This window comes from Prinia subflava, assembly GCF_021018805.1.
Source record: "Prinia subflava isolate CZ2003 ecotype Zambia chromosome W unlocalized genomic scaffold, Cam_Psub_1.2 scaffold_33_NEW, whole genome shotgun sequence".
Classification (NCBI taxonomy): domain Eukaryota; kingdom Metazoa; phylum Chordata; class Aves; order Passeriformes; family Cisticolidae; genus Prinia; species Prinia subflava.
Window position 1 is genome coordinate 918,963 of NW_026960610.1, and position 19,670 is coordinate 938,632.

The 19,670-nt window shown below is 44.1% G+C and overlaps 1 long non-coding RNA gene across 1 annotated transcript; it reads right to left on the reverse strand.

The window, feature by feature from the left end:
* Positions 1-506: 506 nt before the first annotated feature.
* On the reverse strand, positions 507-1,182 carry LOC134565099 (uncharacterized). Its single transcript, XR_010083769.1, has 3 exons — positions 1,138-1,182; positions 857-959; positions 507-617 (listed from the first exon to the last, which is right to left on the reverse strand). It is a non-coding gene; the product is annotated as an uncharacterized LOC134565099 (long non-coding RNA).
* Between the last annotated feature and the right edge of the window lie 18,488 nt (positions 1,183-19,670).

Sequence of the window (19,670 nt, forward strand, 5' to 3'; positions counted from 1 at the left end):
AAGCGCAGCCGGGAAGCGGTGGGACCGCCCCGGGACCCGCCGGCGCCCTCGGCCCCACCGGAACTGATCGTGGCTCGGTGCCACCCGCGCCGGCGTGGGGCCGCCCCCTGGGGCGGGAGTGCGGGGCCAGGGAGTTCCGCACCGGAGTCCCGCCCTGCCTTATCCGGCCCGTCCCCGCCTCAGGCTCGCGGCAGGCTCCGGCCGTGGTCAGTGCAGCCCACGGAGGGGTTCACGGGAGCTCAGCCCCCAGGACCCTGCGGCCTAGGCCGAGGCCTGTTGGCTTGGTTTAGAAATTATTTTTCTTAAACTTATTTATAAACAATCATTTAGCGACAGCTTTTTGATATTATTTAATACATAGACTTGCACTGGGGAGGGGAGGAGAGAAAGCCCCGTCCCGGCCGGACCGGGCCTCCAGCAGCTGTTAACATCTTGCTGCTAAGCCTTCTCCCACCCAGAGCCAGCGGCTTCCGGGCAGAGGAAGGCGGAGGGGGCGGGGGGGGGGGGGGGAAGAACCCTAGCCACGGGCACACAGCTATTGGGATCCTAGCCGCTTCTCTGCAACCGTGCACAGTAGCCCCGCAGCAGCCAGAAACCCCCAAGATCCTGGCCCAGCCCTGAAACATGATATTGGAAATTAGAGGATATTAATCATAGAAATTAGGAAATGTTCATTAAAAGAGTAGGCATTCAGATAATGTATTGCTGCCCTTAGAAGTAGAGAAACAGAAGTATGTAAGAATGCAAGGATGCCTGATAAAGAGAATGCTTACCAAAGCAGGAGACAAGAATGCAAGTTAACCAAAGATACTAAGATAACAGGCGCCTTGCACCCCCAGGGACAGATAAAACTGACCTTACAGCTTGAACTATGACCAGAGAACCAGTGAGCATGCGCAAGGCGGCAGGGTCAAAAGTTCATCTCGAGAGGAAGACTCCTTCCTTCATCCCTGAGACCCCTAAGAAGACCACCAGAGACAACTGTGCAGGCGCAAAAGACTGATGAGCTAATTAACATACGAAGCGGAGAGGAGGGGAGCCAAAGGATGAATATGCATGAGTGAGCAAGTCAGTGATGGGCATGCGTGCCTTTGAGAATTATCTTGCATCGCGCCCAGCGCTGAATAAACCACATACCTACTTTAAAACTCGCTCTGCCTCTGAGTTTCAGAGTCTTTCCGCGCGTCCCTACCACCTTCGGCCACTGCCAGGAAGAACCATCATGCCCTCTGCAGACCTAAGAGAAATATTAACTCTTTCCTTGACAGATGAAACTTGCAAAACACTAATCCTCTCTGAGTGAGAGAAGGACAGAGTGAAGACATAGAGACAATATGAAGATATCAAAGTCAGTGAAGGAAGAGTTGAATCTTAGATGAAAAGAGAATGAGAAGATGCCTTAGTTTTAAGCTGAAATTCTTTTAGTAGGCCATGGTAATGGACTGTAATATACTAGAATATCCCATTAAGTCGTAGAAGGCGTGGATGGAGAGATGAGAATATTCAAACTGTGAATTTCAACAAAGGTATTCATGGTGAACTAAGTAAATACTGAAGTAGCTGTGATCCTATGAGAAGCTTAAACAGAGAGATAAGATAAAGATGAAGATCTGCCCCCAGAAAAAGATCTCTGTTCCTAGAAAGGAGGAAAACCTTTGCCTTTGAACCATTCATCTTTAAAATACCCCATGAGTTTACATGTCCCATTATGCAGCTGTAGGAAGGCTGCATGATATGGGAGGGACTTCACAAATGCAGATTCCTGGGCAGCTGCTTTTGTGAGAATTAAAAGCCACAAAAGAACTGTCTTTTTTTTTGTTTTTCTTGTGGGAAAGTTTCCACAGCAGACCAAAAGAAACTTCTCTTTCTAAAAGAACTAATGAAAGACTATTTTAGAAGTAATAACCGACCTGAAGTTCCAAGTTTTGTCTCTATACATTGTCCATGAGAAGGGAAAGTTGTGGGGAGGAGGGGAAGTGTTTTGAAGGTTTTATTCTGATTCTTATTAATTTCTTTTTGTCTCTTGTAGTTTTGTTTATAAACCTGTCTTTATACCCCTTTAAGTTCTAAGCCTGCTTTGCTTTTCTCCTAATCCTATCTCACAGCAAAAAAAGAGTAAATAATTCTAGTGGGCACTTAAACCAGTACACTAATTGATGCGTTACCAAGAAAAAGAAATTAGCGAACCTGAAACCACTACATAGGCCTTTAGAGTCTCTTTTGATGTTGGATCTGTTACCAACGAGATTGTAAACTCCCCAGGAATGCTGTTAGGATTCAAATACTGTTGAGAAATGGCTGTGGAAAAAGTAACAAACCAAGCAATGAGGTTTTGTTCCAGGGCATTCTCCACGGACTTCAGCTGAGAGTGCACACCTGCCTGCCTGACAGCAGAGCTCCTCAGGGGAAGTCTAGTGGCACTTGTATGTTGGATAGGAAAAGATGGGCAAACTTGTCTTGACAAAAACTGGTACATATAGGAATGGACTGAGTCACTGTCAGACAACTCCTGAGGCCTGGAACTGTAGCATCAAGCTTCTGCATGTTCCTGAAAGTGACCTGCGCCTCTGAGGCCTGGTGCACTATGCTAATAAAGGGCTGATGATAAAGGCATCATGGGTACAGCCTTGAATGTGTTCCAGGGATGAGAGCCAAAAATGGGGCCAAGGATCCAGGGTTATATACCAGAGCTTGAGGGTCAGGGTCCAATAGGGATGGGGAAAAGTGGTGCAGAGGGGTGGCCAGGAACCAGGGGGACTAATAGGATCACAGGGGTGTGGTACTGCAGCAAAAATAACCCAATGGGGTCCAAGGGAAGGAAGAACATTCTGGGAGGTATGCATATATGGTGAACGAGGCTGAACAGGGAACCAATGGAACAATGAAACCCAAGAAATATTAACATGTGGCTGCAAAGGCCCATGGGAGGGACGTTTTCCTCACCATGACCTAAAAGGGTATCTTTCCCCATTTGCCTTGGTCCCTCCAGGGTTGGTGCATAGCTACCTTGGGGATAAGCCCCTGGGCCTCCACGTGGAACACCATGCTTGTGATGTGTAGAAAAGTACTTTTTGCAGTTAAAAAAAAGAACAAAACAGCTAAACAAAGCTTCAGTCTGTTTTTGATTTGCTTTAGAACAGGTTGTATGGTTCCCAAGGCTACTAAATTACATTCCAAGTAAGATGTAACATAAATAAACAGGTTTGCTAAGTAAATAAAACTTACATGAGTATGCTGTAAAGTTTTCCTCTGTTCCCCAGTAACTGTCATGTTCACTTAAGCCAAATTAGATAAGAGATGTAGAGATGTAAGAGATGCCAAATTTCTACACATTCTTGGTTCATTGAAAGGATTGGATTTATAAAAAAGACATGAGCCCCTTTTCTGTCTATGCAATCATTGAGGGGTGGAACAGTCAATGACTTTGTCCCATCAGTTAGAATATTCAGCTTTTGGATATGAGAAAGTAGGTGGAGGCAAGGTGAAGTTCTGGGGATCCAGGAAGAAGTGAGGTGTGATGGATTTTCTCCTTTTTCTACTAAAACTTATGGGGGGTGAAATCCTAAGTCCTTTCTATTTAGCATGTGATCCTGAGGGGTGGTTTCTGTCAGGGCAGTTGCTGATGTTCTTGCTTTGTCAGTCTTGTCCAGGGACCATGCTTTTAAAATTTTGGTACTTAAAAGTGACCCTGCAACCAGAGCAAATGTCTCCAGCTTTTTGGTGTTGAGGCTGAACAGTAACACTGAGAGCTGTGTTAATGATGTCCAGCCTAGGTCCTTGGAGCCTTCAAAAATCTTCTGTACAAGCACATTTAGATTGGCTGAGCAGTTACCTGGCCCTGAAGTCTGCAGCTACCCCAGCAAAAAACATTTGGAAGAGAAGATGGAGAAGTTGAGACCAGACTCAAGGTTAGCTCAGCCCTGAAGGGAACGAGTGGTCCAACTGCTTTAAGGTAGTAGAAGTATAGAGGTAAGACCTTCCTCTTGACAAAGGCAATGTTTGAAAATTTGGGCCTAATCTTGCTGGTTTAGGCAGGCATGAAACCAGTGGCTAAGGTGACTTCAGTGAGATGTGCTGTCTTTCTCAAGAAGGGTAGATGTTTGTGTTTCTATCATTTGAGGAGAATATGATGATTTTTTCATACCAGTTTTTAAAAATGTGGTTGTTTGCATGGCAAAATATTATTTGATGAATTTTTTTTGAGGATCACCAGAACATATGGAATAGTTTGTCAGTGTGATAAACTCACATTGTCACTTTCTAATCCTGGGGATGAGCAGTGTCACTGTGTTTCAGTTAAAATTGAATTCTTGATTATAACTCAGTATTTTTAGTGATGCTATAAAGTAGGTGAAGGTGGCATTCATGAGCACAATGCTTGACTATTTATGTAATGTCATAGTTCATTCCTATCCTTTAAAAAAGTTATTAGTGTGTTTGTTCCTGAGGCTGTACTGCACTATTTCAATGATACCATGTATAAAGCTTGATTTTACTTTGTTTGGCTGATGTAACTTTTAAGTATTAGGTTTTAATTACTTGTTGTAGTATCAAAGGTGATTAAATTGTTTTGTATGGGAAAAATAACTTGGTTGTTAGCATAATGGTAACCTGGTCTTTTATGTCCTCTCCTCCCTCCTCTTTATGCCAGTGGTAGCATTTCCATGACTCTAAAAAGAAACTGAGTGATCACTTGGATATCTATTTACATAGCAGCCACCAGCCTAAAGAACAAACACAGGTCTGCTCTTCAAAGAGTGAAAAAGCAGTGTGGTAAATTCTGTCTGCCTACGGTTTTCTATTTGCAATTGCTGTGGCCATCACCAAGCAAAACCTAATTTGATTCTAATTGTGAAAAACGAAAGTTCACTCAGAATATTTTTCAAAAGTTTAATAAGGGAATAAAAAAGGACAATGTCCAGTGCTGGGGTGTTCTTGGCAAAGGGTTATTTTTAACAACTCCTCCCCTTTGTCTTTCTTACTGTATTTGGCTTGAGCTACAACTTTTGTACTTCTGCACTTTTGGTATACTGACTGATAAGGGACTGGACAGGCTGAGCTACAACCCATGGCAAGGACTTTCCCAATTTTGCCATCTTACTTCAGAACAGCAAGAGGTTTTATTGTTTAATATTATTCTTTTTTTTTGTGCTTGTGAACACTTTGCTTGTTGAATAAACAGTTTTTTCCACTTTTCTCTGAGGAAACTTTTTTCCTGGACCAGTTGGGGGAGGAGCTGATTGGGTTTGCTTTCTAGAGAGACCTCATTCAGAGGTTTCCTCCCAAATTTGCCCTAAACCAGGACACTGATACTTTTTATAGATCTTAAATGCTTTCTTTAGGTTTTTATTACCTTTTATTTTTCTTAACATTGTAGTTTTCTGTTTGTTTCTATGGTTTTTAACTTTGAATGGGTAGGTATAGCCATTATTTGCATATTTTGAACCACATAAGTAATTAATCGAATAAGGCGTGGAATTAAACATGGAAAAAAATTAAACTTGTTATTCTACATAGTACTACAAATCTTGCCCTTTTCTACTAAAGTATTCTAAAAAAATCTTCTGTCTTTTCTTTATTATAGATTCCCATTTTTGGACTGCCACATGGGCTATTTTCTGGATGTTTTTGGCTATATCTAAAACTACATCCTCATTATCATCAATTTGTAAACAGTAATCAAATGTGTTAAACTTTCTGCAAACTCCTCCTTCTGCTAACAAATAGTCTGATGTTTACTAATTTTGATACACTGCAGCTCAGGTTGGCCTTTGCTGGTTAATTATTAATTTCATGGTCCTGGTCATTTTATTAAATATGATTTCTATAACTGCTTGGAGTCTTATGATGCAATTTCACATATAAATTTGGGTTCAATATCCCCAACTCTCATATTGGGCTTAAGTGGCTGGACCATATGTTTGTATTATTTGTTCAGAAGGCTGCTCTTTATTGCCCTACTTTTGGTATCCTCCGATTTCTCTGAATAGTTCTCTCTTGTTTCTTTTAAAATTATTTCTGTCTTTGTTTGGTAACAAAAACATTTTGTTGTTTAATTCTTAGAGTACAACTTCTATACGGGAGGAAGTTTCAGAGAAGCCTTTTTCTCACATATTTAGAATAAGCCATCGGGTGCTTCTTAGTACTCATTTTTTTGGGTTATTCATGTTTTCCTAAAATTTAGATATTTTAGGGATCTTATAATATGGATTTTTCTCAGGGTCATTACACCAAAAAAGTTTAATTTCTTTTTTATATTTGCAATTTTTTTCTTCTCCTGGGTCCAATACTGTGTGGGTTTTTCAGGAATCTACCAGGTAAAAGTTCCATTATAAACTTTATACTTTGTACAAAAAGTTTTTCCTACATTATTTAAAAACTCTTTTCCTAAAAGCCAGAGGCACTCCTCTCCTATTATTTTTTTTAAACTTAATATCCACCCCTCTGGTTGGTTTCCTTCTTTTATGTTGGTTCTATTCTATTTAAGGAGTGCGACTGGGCCTAGGCTACTATCTTTCTATGGCTACTTTTTAGATATTAAGCCCCCCCCCCCACACCTAGTAGTTAGTACATTCAGTTCTTTGTTGATCCTTTTTCCTAGATTTACAAATAAGTTTTTCTCTATCCTCGGGATTTCTATCTTAGCTTTTATTTGTTATTTGAGCTTTGCATAGAAATTTCTATGGGAAGTTGGCTCTGGCTTTTTGTAAACACTTTACTAAATAAGGTGGTTTTTACAGGTGTTTTTAAAATATTTTGCATTGGTTGCAGGGGGTTTGGGGATATTAATTGTTCTTTTACTAAGTCTCCTTGAATTCCACCCCCGAGAGCTTTTTTAAAACAACCCTTTTTTTTTTTTTTTGGACATTCACTTCCTTGTCTTGTACCGTTTTGTCCTAGGTTTTTTGTAACCCAGAATGTTTGCTTGGCATGTGTGCAGGTGTCTAATTTGGATGAATCATAGCAGTGTTGGTCAACAAGGGTGTGAGTAGCAAAAAGAGAACTTACATAAAGCGACAGATAGCATTTGTGAAATGTATTTTTGAAATTGTCTTGGGTTATGTAACAAAAAAATGTGTATTCTATTTCATCTGTTCAAAGCAGCTGGGGAGATGTTTTTCTTTCTCTCTTGTAACTCCAGGGGGGAGGGGAGTGGATGCCTTCTGATAATAGGCCAGCTGTTAAAACCAGAAGAAGCAGTGTTTCTCATCTCTTCCACCGCTGTCCACACTCTGGGGAGGAATATCTTCTGTTAATGGGCCATTAAGGCTCACCAAAGACATGACACATTACATCATCCCATTGTGAGATGCTCCACCCAGTGGGGGGGGGAGCCAACCATTCCTACCAAGATAAAAACTGAGACGTAGGACCGCCAGGTAGCCTGTTTTCCACTGGATTCCCAGAGGAAGACTGGACCCATCTCACCACCACTGGACACTTTTCTACAGGATCATCTCTACTCCAACAGAACCACATCTGTTTCTCCTGGAGGATTTATTTGGACTGCTTCTAACACCCTGGCCAACAGGGTGTCAGGTCATATTTCTGACTCTCTCAGGGTTTCTAGTGTTTTTGTTTGTTTGTTTGTTTTTGTACTACTGCATTTGTATTTTTAATATTCCTAGTAAAGAACTGTTATTCCTATTCCGAAAACTTTGCCTGAAAACCTTTAACTGCAAAATTATAATAATTTGGAGGGAGGGGTGTTGTTATGGATTTCGGCCAGCACAGAAATAACATGACTCTCCATGATGGTAAACATGAGAGAGCTTTATTCTTCTAAATTCTACTTTTATAGAGTAGTTCGGTACAAAGAACATGATTGGTTATTCAGCGTCTACACCCTTTTGTAAACATTTCTTTTGCCAGTAAACATGTTGGAAAAAACACCACCTGCGGATGGTTTCTCACTTCCCAGGGTTTGTTTGAATTCCTCCTTAAGATTTCTCAGGCTAACATGAGAAAGTTGCTCGCTTGCCTGTCACACAGACACTGGCAGAGCCTGAAGCCTAAATTCAGACCAATGTCAGGCCCAGAGAGGGGGGTTTACGTTCTCCATTCCAAGGGAAACTCCACTTTTCCCTGGAAGACACCTGTCTTCTCAAACCTAGACAGAGATCCTCAAGGGGGAGAAGACTAACCGGGAGTATTAGGAGTTCAGTATAACATGTTGTAAGAGTCAGTCCGAAGATCCCTCATCTGTCTCACGACTGTCGAACAGAGGCTGAGACCCCAAGAACCCTAAACCACAACACAGGAGTTCTGGCCTGACTGAAGTGGGACCCACATTTCTCCCTGCCGGTGCACTCACTGGACCAAGACGTCCCCTCAGAGACCCATGCAGAAACAATGGGACTGTCACGGTATCTGGGCCACGTTTGTGGAGCTGTGTTTGCTCTGGACTGACTGTGCTGACCCACCGAGTCCAGCCTGCCCTGCTCGTTCATTGTGAGAGAATATCTGCAACACTCACAAGATCTCCCCCCTTCCTGGCCTGTTGCGTCTCGCCTCAAAAAAGGACTACAATAAGCACCCCAAAAAAGAGAGCCTCCGAGGCCTCCCTGACGGAGAAGACAGATCTATTGGCACGCCACAAGGACTGCAAAGGTGGTCTATTGGCCTGGAGTCACGAGGACTCATGTCTGCTGTCGGTAGCTATAACCCCCTCTTTTTCCTCTCTCTTTCTCTCTCTTTCTTTCCCTTTTCCTCTATCACATATTGTGGGTATCAATAAAGATACATTGATTTTACTTGAACTAAGTTCTCTTTGCCTCTTTTTGCACTTTGAAATCAAAACGAACCATCACGACCGTCCATGGAATCGTGACACATGTACTTTCCATGCCTGATGGGATTACTGCCCACAGCATGTAAATATGATCTTCTTGGTGGCGAGTATAGTGGTTAATCTGGTCTTGCCTCCTTGTCTCCTTGTCACAGAATTATCTATGTTACTTGCTTTTCTTATATTGTGGTTCTCTGTAGTTTCTTAAATTGTCAGCCTTTAAGTTCACTTTTGGAATAGGGTCTTATTACCTCCCTATCATATGAAGTAGTTGTCTGCATTTAAAATACGGTCTCTGTTTTTGATTTGCTACACAGCTACCTACTCAGCTTCTAATAGCTCATGAGTATCGGGGAGCATTTATTTAACTTTACTATAAAGTGTTAGAACTGGTACTTGCCTTTGATTGGTGTTTGAACTTTGTCTTTTCCTTTGACAAATTTTGCAACATGCTTGCCATCTGGGGGGAGTTACACTGCTAGAGCTGACCACAATTTTCACACTGACATTGTGTTTAGCTCTAATGTCTCACTCCAGGGTGTTTTAAGTAGGGTATGTGACTGGGAATAATCTGGGAAATGTTTTGCTAGGGAGATCTGATGGGATATTTTTTTTTTAATGAACTTGTTGTTTATTAATTTATATAACCCCAAACCCTCTGATTGAGGAGGTAGTAAAGTTACCGCCCCAGAGTTTGGAAAGCCTCTGAATTCTGGGAGTATTAAAAAAACCTGATAAAATCCACAGCGAATTCTCTCTTAGTTTGGATTAATGTATGGTTGTCTGTTGCAGTGCACTAAAAAATTAGTTCATTTTTTATTATATTGTACTGGGTGGTTTGTTATATTTGCACACAAAAATAGGTTTATTATATTTTGCACATGGTATATTCTGTAACCCCCTCTGGGTTTTGGTATCTGCGGAGTTGCTGGTCCGCAGAACGGAACAGGACTCCTTCGGGCTGCTGAGTCCCCAGCTGATACCACAGAGAGACAGCTGCTGCAATTACTTGCAGAGATATTTCTCTTGGCTCAGTGGCTGAGGGCAGCAACACCTGGACCACGTGTTGGTTCAAGTCCTGACTTGTCCCAGACCAAGATCAGAGGCTGTAGAGGCAGACCCTCAGGGAGATGGGAAAAGGAGACCGCTTTCTCCTGATGTTCACCTGCTCAAGAAACTGGACGAGACAAAGAAGAAGCTGGACTGAGGGGGGGGGGTTAGTCCAGAGTTTATTTGAGCCCCAGCATGGGCTTTGAACCAGTCAAACAGCCCCCACAGACCCCGATCACGAGGTCTGCTGTCTCTTTTATTCAGGGGAGGAGTGGGAGCAAGGGGTAACAAACCCACCAACAAGGGGGCAGAGGAGGAGACAATTTGGGTAGAGTGACTACAGGTGGGCCAGTATTCTTCTAGGGGGGGAACTTCCTTTGTTTTTTCTCCTATCACACAATGCCTTTCTCTAGAATTTCTCTGAGGGGATAAAACCCCTTTTGTTGATGGACATGTCTCTGGGGAGGGGATGTAGAAAGTTCTGGGGGCCTGGCGAGAGGGGGAAGGGAGGACTGACCCAAACCTGGGAGGCAGGGGCCCAGGGAAATACCATTAACAGGAATGAACTCTCATATCATAAAACACACTGTGGCGGTGTGTGAAATTTAGTTTATTGAGTTTGTTATATGTTCCTTTGTTCCCTCCTCATCCACATGTACCCCTGAGGCAAGTGATGTAACTGTCAGTTTTCTGTCCGTCAGAAAGCCCACGAGTTTTGTATTTCTTCCTGTCCCCTGGTTGGCAAAAGTTGAATATTGCACCTGTCTAACGGTCCCTATAACTCCCTCTATTGGTTGTTTCACCTTTACCTCTCCCTGACACCATCTGTATAAAAGTGTACGCAGAACCGCCCTCGGGGCAGTTGCGAGAGCAGGCGCAGGTGGGTGATATCGCCCTTGCCGCACAATAAACACCGCTACCTCGCTGCCTTCCATCCTGCCTCTGCTTTGTCACTTTAAGACCGCTGCCAAAGATCTCTCATAACAAGAACCCACAGGAATCAGTATCGTCGCTCGGCATACGAACTGATCCTCGTCCCGTGTCGCGGTGCCCAGGCTAGCCGTGCGTGGAGATGCTGAGGTCTCGAAACAGCACCGTGACAACACACCACAACAGGTATCCCCTATTCAATTCCTCCCCATGCCCCAGCCCCCTCCCTGGGTCATTTCCCATTGGTTGTAGTTCCTCTCCCCCTCCTCGCCCCCTTTTCCCCAGGCTTAAACCCCCCTCTGCCATGTGGGTTTACCTTCTCTCTTTTTCCTCCTGGAGTGGGTTCTACAATAAAGCTGTAGGACCGTGGTCCCGAGGAAGAAAAGAAGCGCTTCTGTCTTTTACCTTCAGTCCATTATTAGGGTAACGCACTGGGGTCTGGAGCTAGCCAGGATTTGACCCCAGGAGTCAGGGACCTTGATAGTTGTCTGTAGTTTACTTGCTACACTGAGTTTGTTTTGGTTTAGAATTATTTTTAGTCTTTCTGTAGAGGTGACTATTTTCTTGTCATTGGGTTCTTCTGCTGGTCCTTTTATTCTGGTAGTGTGAGTGCAGCCTTGCTCTGCGTTTCGTACAGCTGATTCAGTGGATAGCAGAACCTGAAAGGGATTTACTCATTAGGGGTTAAAAGTTGGTCTTTTTATGATTTAACTATTACTTAGTCTTCAAGACTGACATTATTGTAATAAATGTAAAGCCAATTCTAAATTAATAAATGATTTTATTATTTTTTTTAAAAAATCAATGAACAGAATTTCAGGTAAGCCAACAATCAAAGAATCAGTGTCGAGTCCCAGGATTGACACTGGGTGAACTTTAGCTGTGGCCTCTATCACACTGTAGCTCCCCGGGTTCACACCTTCGGTTCTGTGAGTCCTGTTTATATACAGTTTTTTTTAGCGGGACAGAGCATCACTTCATATTCTCTTTGTCTCTTCAGTTTTTCTCCATATTCATGTAGATTCATCCTTGCCATCTGGTCAGTTGAATAGTTCCTTTGTGGGGAGATGAATATTAAATACGACTTCTGGGAATAGTGCATTGAGATGCCTGTCCCTGATGGCAGAGCAAGATCCATTTCAGTGGTAATGGTTGGGTGGTTCGCAGTCTCATCACTGGAGAAGACCCATCTTCCTTGGACCTTCTTTCTCTTGTAAATTCGGTCGTTCCCCAGTTCCTGGCAGTCATTTTTCAATTCCCAAATCTATCTACCCAAGTATCAAATAATTTTTACCATTTATTTCAAAGTGCACAACTTGATTTATATTATACATACATTATAAACAATAATTATCCCATATCATTTATCACATTATGAATTTTGAAATCTAGGGTAGCAGTTTGTAGGATTCTTCCCTTTTCTTGCAGATCTTCTAAAGCTTGTGTTATGGACAGGACATATTTCTTGATACTGTTCTTTCCTTCTTTTGTTTACTTTTTTTTTTAGGTCTTGGACAAGCTTATATGTCCCATTTGATTTCTTTACTTGTAATATGGGATATTATGGGGAGTCATTCATGGTTTTAAAGTTCTATCTTTAATTAATTTTTGAAATACTGTCTGCAACTCTTGTCTCTAAAGAGAGTGGGTATTGTCGTACTTAAATTGGGTCATCGTGGTAAGTAATTTTTATTACTATAGGGATTCTGTTTAACTTGCCCCTATTTCCAGGCTTGGCTTAAACTACTTCTTCAATTTGTTTTTTTATCTTTCTCTTTTAACTGGAGAAGTTTGACTACTCTTTTTTTTTTCCTCTGGAAGCACATTGATGCCCAACTGCATTTGTAGCTCTCTCCCAAATAGATTACATTTTGCCTCTGGTATAAATAAAACATCTTCTATTGTTATTTTGTTTGTTCCTTTAAATATCATGTTTTATAACTGGTGCTTTAAATTGTTATAAATGCCAATCCACTTTGCCAATTAAATATAATTTGGTTTATTAAAAAAATAGGATTACAGAATTTTGGTGAAACCAACAAGCAATGTTGCCCGGAACACAATAATCAACCACACAGAGGCAGAGGTCTTCAGTGAAAGCTGCTCCCCACCGAGAAAAAGAGTGCCAGCCTGTTTATTTCTTTCCTTTTATAATTTTGTGGGTCTGGAAGCACATTGGCTCTTGGGGTTACTACCCCTTCACCCCACTGGCCATGCCAGCTGTCAACCAACATTGTTTTCAGGCTGGAAATATGTAAGCAAAGGACAGTGAACAAAAACAAGAAAGGTTGTTTATGTTCCAAAGCGTGAGAAAGACTGACCCTTAATATTGCAACAGTAGCTAAAGAACTGACTCCATCTTACAAGCAAGTAGAAGGCTTTAAAAAATCTCAGAAAAACCAGGGCAACAAGCAAAGTTACGGTGACGATTACCCAGGATCGTCAGAGGGTGAATGGAAAGCAGCCTCTATGGCACTGCAATCCCCCAGAGTTCACAAATTGGCCCCTTCTGGGGTCCAGGTTTTATACAGTTTATTTCACCCCTGGCACAGGATTTCCCCACAGTTCTTTGTTTTCTTGGAGTGGTTATTCGAATGCATTGCTGTCGCTGGTCTGCTGAATGGGGTCTCTTATGGGAGGGAGAAGTGTCGATTTCTCTCCTCTGGTGGGTGAATGAAAGATGAAAATCTGAATGGACAGGCGTTCCCCTCCTATGATAAGCGTGATGGTCGAGTGCTCATGGCTCCAATGCTTCTGGGAGGAGGACTGATGGCTTATCTTGATGTGTCCTCCTTTCTGATGCCAATGGCAAAGTCTCCAATTCCTGGCATTGCATTGTCCTCCTCTGAATGGCAGTTTCTGGGTGTTGCCTGCCTTGGAATGTGTCAGTTCTGTGTCTGACTTGAACTAGTGTTACATTTTACAGAACATATTTACAGTTTGCATGCATCAAAACATGAATTAACATACTATATTTACTACAAAATCTTTCTCCTTTTGCCCTTACTACTTGAATTCTATTTTGGCTTTTTTTCACATCTGTTTGAAATTCTACAAATACATGTCCTCTCTGCCCTGGTATCTACTAAAAATTCAAATTTCTCCTCCTGAGGACTTCTTTTTAAAGTTATCAAGGGCTACTGCTGATATTTCAACTCCAGGAAATAAAGCTCCTGACTCCCCTTCTTTTGTTGTTCAGCAAATGCCTTACTGGCATTCTGATTTCAGGAAGCAGCCTCCTTAATTCCCTTGATAATTAATGGTCTATACTTTTTCATGTTTTTTCTTTCCCTGGGGTTATTGTGGTCCTACATCAGGCACAGTGATGGCATCCTCTCCTCCCCTGGGGGTCTGCTTGCATGTTCCCTCTCCCATATCTGCATCTCTGCTACTTTGATTATTTTTCTCTCTTCATATGTAAGCAGTAGGTTTAATATGGATTGCATTTTGTCCCAAGTATAAACATTGGGCCCCAAATATCGGTCTACTTCTGCTAATCTAATAGGATTTTCTATTAGACTTTTAATTTTTTCTTAAATGCCCTCACATCGGAGGAGTTAAGTGGGACAGTTACAAATCTAATCCCCCCATGTGCCCCTCCCAATGGGACTTCCCGGAGGGGGTATAGTGATATTACTTTGTCCTTACGCTACAATTTTTCCCACTGAGCTGCTCTTCCCCAGGTATTTTGGTTAGGTCCATCAAGGTGTTGAGGGGGTGCCTCAGGTGCAGGGGGGTATGGAGGAGGGAGACAGTCTAAGAGGTCTTGGTGTTTGGTTTCTTTTAATCTATATGTGAAAAACGTGAGATGATTAATTCATGTTCTTATGGTAAATTGGAAAATTATAAAGCTGTATAAATTTATATCAGGTAAAAGTCTATGTTTTAGGAGGTTTCTCCATTCAGAAGGGAACAAAAGACTTTGCAGCTTTCTCAAGTATTGGGAGGGGACCTGTTGAGATGAGCCGGTATCAGCAACTCACACCTCGGGAGCCACCTTCACAGACCATCAAGCAATATCACCCATATCTCGAACATTCATCAACTATAAGGATCCATAGAAACTGAACATTAACACATGGACTTGGGAGGGGAGCTCTTTTCAATCCAACCAGAGACGAATTTGGATTTGAATAGCTAACCAAGAAACAAAGGGAAATATGGGGAAATATTGCCAGAGGCAGAATAAAGAGTATAAAAACCAAGCCTCGAACATGGCAAATTCGTGTACCCAGCTAGAGACACAGACGGCCAGGGTCTGTGTCTCAGGGTCACCCTTGGCTCTCTTTTTCCCGGGAGAAACTCTGTCAAGTAAGTGTCGCTGTTTGTGGGGGGTTTTTTTTATTATTGCTTAAAATTCTGTAATTTGATTCCAAATTTTGTGATTTGAATTTTTAATAAACCAAATTATTGAATTTGGTAATAAATTGTCCTGGCATTTATAACAATTTTGACGCCCAACAGAGGGGCCAATTTTGAATATTCTACGGACCCCTGCTTCTGACCGGGGGGCGCCCCGCTGTAAAAAGCGGCCTGGCAGAGCAGGTAAGTCCGGAAGAACGAACTGGCTTTACGAACCCAGAACCCACAACAGCGAAAGTGTGAAAAAGGCATATTGTGTGTGTGGCTCTACGCAGATATTTACTATATGTAGTATGCTAGGTAGAAAAGTTATGCAATATTAACATTTTAAATAATATAGTAAATGTAGTTTTTCGCGGCTCCGCCACGGCGAGGCTCCAGCGTGAGCCCCGGCGCGGCGGGCCCGCCTCGGCTCGGCGGCGCGGGCTGCGCGGCACCGGCGCGGCCCCGGCGGTGGAGCGGCCCCGGCCCGGCGCAGCTCCGGCGGCGGAGCGGCCCCGGCCCGGCGCGGCCCCGGCGGCGGAGCGGCCCCAGCCCAGCGGCCGCGGCGCGGGGCAGTCCCGGCGGAGCCAACACGTGGTCCCGGCCCCGCCGCAGCGCGCGCGGGCCCCAGCACCGGGAGAAGCCACGCGGACAAGCAGCCCTGGACAGCAGCGAAAGGAACTCAGCCAGACGGCCATCAGAGAAGGAAAAAGCAGTCTTCAGTTGTGCCCAAGCCCCGCACCTTCCAAAACTCGGTTTTGTAAATTGTGTAACCTCCTTCCTTACCCTTACCCCCTCCTCCCCTCGCTGCTCCTTCTCCCTAACCCCCTTTCCCTTAACAAACCCCCGAGAGTTAACCCTTTCCTGCTAAACCCGGCACGGCACAGCTAACACCACGTGCTGCGCTGTGACCGCATGGCCACAATGGCCACGTGCTCTCAGTCCCATCTTCCGCTTTTCAAGTCCCACAAGGTAAACGCTAAGAAACCAAACCCCAAAGCTAAAGTGAATTTGTAATACCAGTTTTGCAGCCTTGTATAATTGTTAATGCTACTTTGATTCCCTTTCCCTGTTTTTCTGCCCCTGTCCCTTGCTGTTCTGGCCAAACAGCAGGGTGTCCCAGACCCCTCCATTTCCTTCCCATCCCCATGAAGTAGTTTTTACAATTATGCCTTTCTAGTTTTGTGTGTGTAAATATTGCAGATTCCCCTGTTTTCTGTTTTAGAAAGCAGAGGCCTTTTCAAGTCACAAGTGTAGATCCAAGAGAAGCAGTTTTTGAATTGTCTTCTTGTAAGGCGCGATTCAGTAGTGTAGACTATTGAATCTGTAACGCTTTTGGGTTTATGCTGTCCTCAGTTAGTTCTGAGGGTGATTGATAACCTAAATTGGTGTCTGAGAAAGTATTTGACGGTTTTTGTAGTTTTTTTCTTTTGTTTTTCTTTTGATGACCTAAAACTGGGGGTCTTTTGTTTTAGTTGAACCAGTTGGAAAGTGAAAGGAGTGGTTTGGCTCAGATCCGTGAGTGTCGGTGACTTGCTGTTCAGGCCTTACGGGAATTCCGTGACAGATAAATGGCAGCTTGAGTTGATTTAAATTCCTCACTGCCCCTGCCCGGCCCCAATGGGGGAACTGCAGCAGGCCACCTGGAGAATCTGAAGCCGTGTGTGGAGCCCGGGGAACTCCACGTGTTTTCCTGTCCCTGGAATGGGAGCAGAGGTCAGCTCCTCAGCCTGAGCTGGGGGCTGTGGTGGTCTGAAAAGCCAGTTAGAAAAGACTAGACACTATTAGGCCAGTCACGCTGGAAAGGCTCAAACAAATTTGTTAACTTGTTTCAAATCTTGCAATATAAACTCACATAACCCGTCTACTGCAATTACAAGGTCAGATCAACTGTTCACCGTATAACATAATCCTTACTGCAATTGTATTTGGTTTCATGCTGCAAAACTGTAATTACTGTTTCATTTTTTAAATTGTTAATTGTCATATGTCATATTTCTCTTCTCACATTTTAAAGAAAAAAAGGGTGACTTGTGGGATTGCATTTTATGGAAATGGTTTGCTCTAGCTCACCCCTGGAAAATGTATGGTTTATCCCCAGTCTGTACCCTCCCTGCAGTATCCTGTATCTGTAACCTCACTGGCTGGAGAATGTTACCGCGCCCCTTTGAACCTCTGTGATAAGAATGCCAAGGCAGAAGGCTCCCCCCTCTTGCCCCTCTACCCCTGGAGGCGTCCGGACGCTCCTCTCTCCTCTCCCCCTTCCCCCTCCCCCCTCCCCTTCCCCTCTCCCTCAGTGAATAAACCCTCACCTCATCAGCACCCCACCAGCATCTGAGTCTCCTTGCCTGCAAGCCCGGGAATACCACGACCCCAAAAGACCCCGGGGGTCTCCGGGGGGCACTCCCCGGGGACCCCCCATAAATTTAAACAACAACAGTTTTTAACATTGGATCTAAGTAAGAATTGTGTGTAAGGTATTGTCCTTAGCTCAAGAGCAAAGAGAAGATAACCCGGAGGTTTCTACACAGAGAGAACAATTACAACAAGCCAGACTAAACCCTCTCTTGGATGTTTCAGAGGGAAAGATGCATATCTCTTTGAATCCACAGAAACCACCCTAGTCAAGCCAGACCATGCATATCTCCTTGAATCCACAGAAGCTACGCTAGTCAAGCCAGACTATGCATATCTCCTTGAATCCACAAAGCTACCTGGTTAAGCCAGACTCCAGGACGCCAGGGGTTTTGCAAAAGGCTCTTGGCAAATGGGTTTTTCTTAGATAAAGTATGCATAATCATTAAAGTTGGTCCTCAAAAATAGAGAGGCTTCTCCCTAACGGGGCCCTTCTCTTTCGCAGCCTTTGTCTGGGAGGGAGAGGGGACGGTAGACCCGGGCTACCTTTCTTTGCTCTTATTGCCTCATTATTTGTCCTGTCTCTGAAAACTTTTTAAACTTTTATTATTGTATTAATAATTTTGTAACCTATTTTTATTCTTTATTAAATTTTCATAAATGTCAAAAAGTGAGTGATTGGCGTTTATCACAGAAAGTATTAGGTGTTAGGACAAGCTAGCTTGGGGAGGGCTCAGGAACTCAGCAGGGGTTTTTCCCTGGAACCGCGGTATTTTTTCACTCGTAAAAGTCAACGTGCACGAAGAATCCACGCAGGAAAAGGACCGTAAGTATAGCGTGGTTGAGTGGGGTGACCAAGTGCTTGAGAACATATATGTGCGTGTGAGTGTGTGTGAAACGCGTGATATTTTGTGTGTGAGTGTTACCCGACGGGGTGTGGGAGTCACCAGGGGTCCTGAAGGAAAGAGGACGTCCCTTCGAGTTCAGGGACTAGTAAGCCTTCTTGACCGTGACCGAGTGGGGTCCGTTAATTTTTTCGGTGGCAGTTACAGAGCCCTCAGTTGACTGAACTTCCACGGAACGGTCATCCGTTGGATCATTAAGTTAACGGCACCAAGTTTGGAAACTCAGGATTTAATTTTTAGTATCTCATAACTTCTGTGCCACGGGGAGTATGGGATCGTATCTCAGTAGAGATCAGGAGGATGATTTGTGGGAAGACTTGGCAGAGGTGGTCCCTGAGTCCCAAGGGGAAGCCCCTTGGGATGGATGTTGGAATATTGGAACGAATGTCCTGGAAGGAGATAGAGAAATATGTGGTCTGGCCGAAGTTCGGCACGTTTGAGTCCTGGATATGTCAGGCTTTGTGTAAATATGTCAGGAACAAGAGGAAAAGGGAGATAGACGAGTTAGAATGTGCGTCGTTGTGGGATGGATCCCAGTTTAGGGTGTATCTGGTAGGGGAGTTGGGAAAAAGGAATGAATGGGAGCCCCCGGACTGCCTTCCTCCTCCCTGCAAACCCCCGCCAGCGCCGGCCCCTGCCCCGATCCTGGAGCCCGCTCCCTACCCTGGTCCGCAGCGTACCCGGGTTCATCCTGCTACAGCCGCGGCACCGCCGGCGGAGAACGGGGTCTCACTAGCCGAGACCCCTGCCCCATTGTTTTTCGTCACCCCGAAACCCCGCTCTTCCCTGGTTCGAGCCAGCGCATGCGCTCCGAACCAAAGCCGGTGCTCACATCCCCAGTGCGAGGGGGAGGAAAGGAGGGGGGGAGGGGGGTGGAGAAGCGGAGGCATTCAGTCAGGAGGGGATGTGTGACCGTGTTCTAACAGGAGAAAAATGCTATGGGAAAAGCCTCTCTTGCAGCTTGGTGGTCAGGGTGAAGTCTGTCCCAACCCCCGCCTCCTCTGCAACCTTCTCGGTGATAGCATCAGCTGCATCATCCGAGACCCATGCGGGAACACGTGACCCGCGGCTGCCTCTCGCTCAAAGGGGATTCCCGAGAGGGAACTCAGTCCCCGCTCCTAGTCCTGACTTCAAACCCCTGGCTACCGATGCTAAATTAAGAAGAAAAAGATAGGAAAAGGAATTAAAAAGGAATTTCATTTACTCTTTTCTTTGGTGGTGGTGGATCTTTTACTTCAGGCTGAATACATTTTGGAGGCTCCCTAGAGTTGTTTGTTTTGCTGAAATCGGCAGAGTTC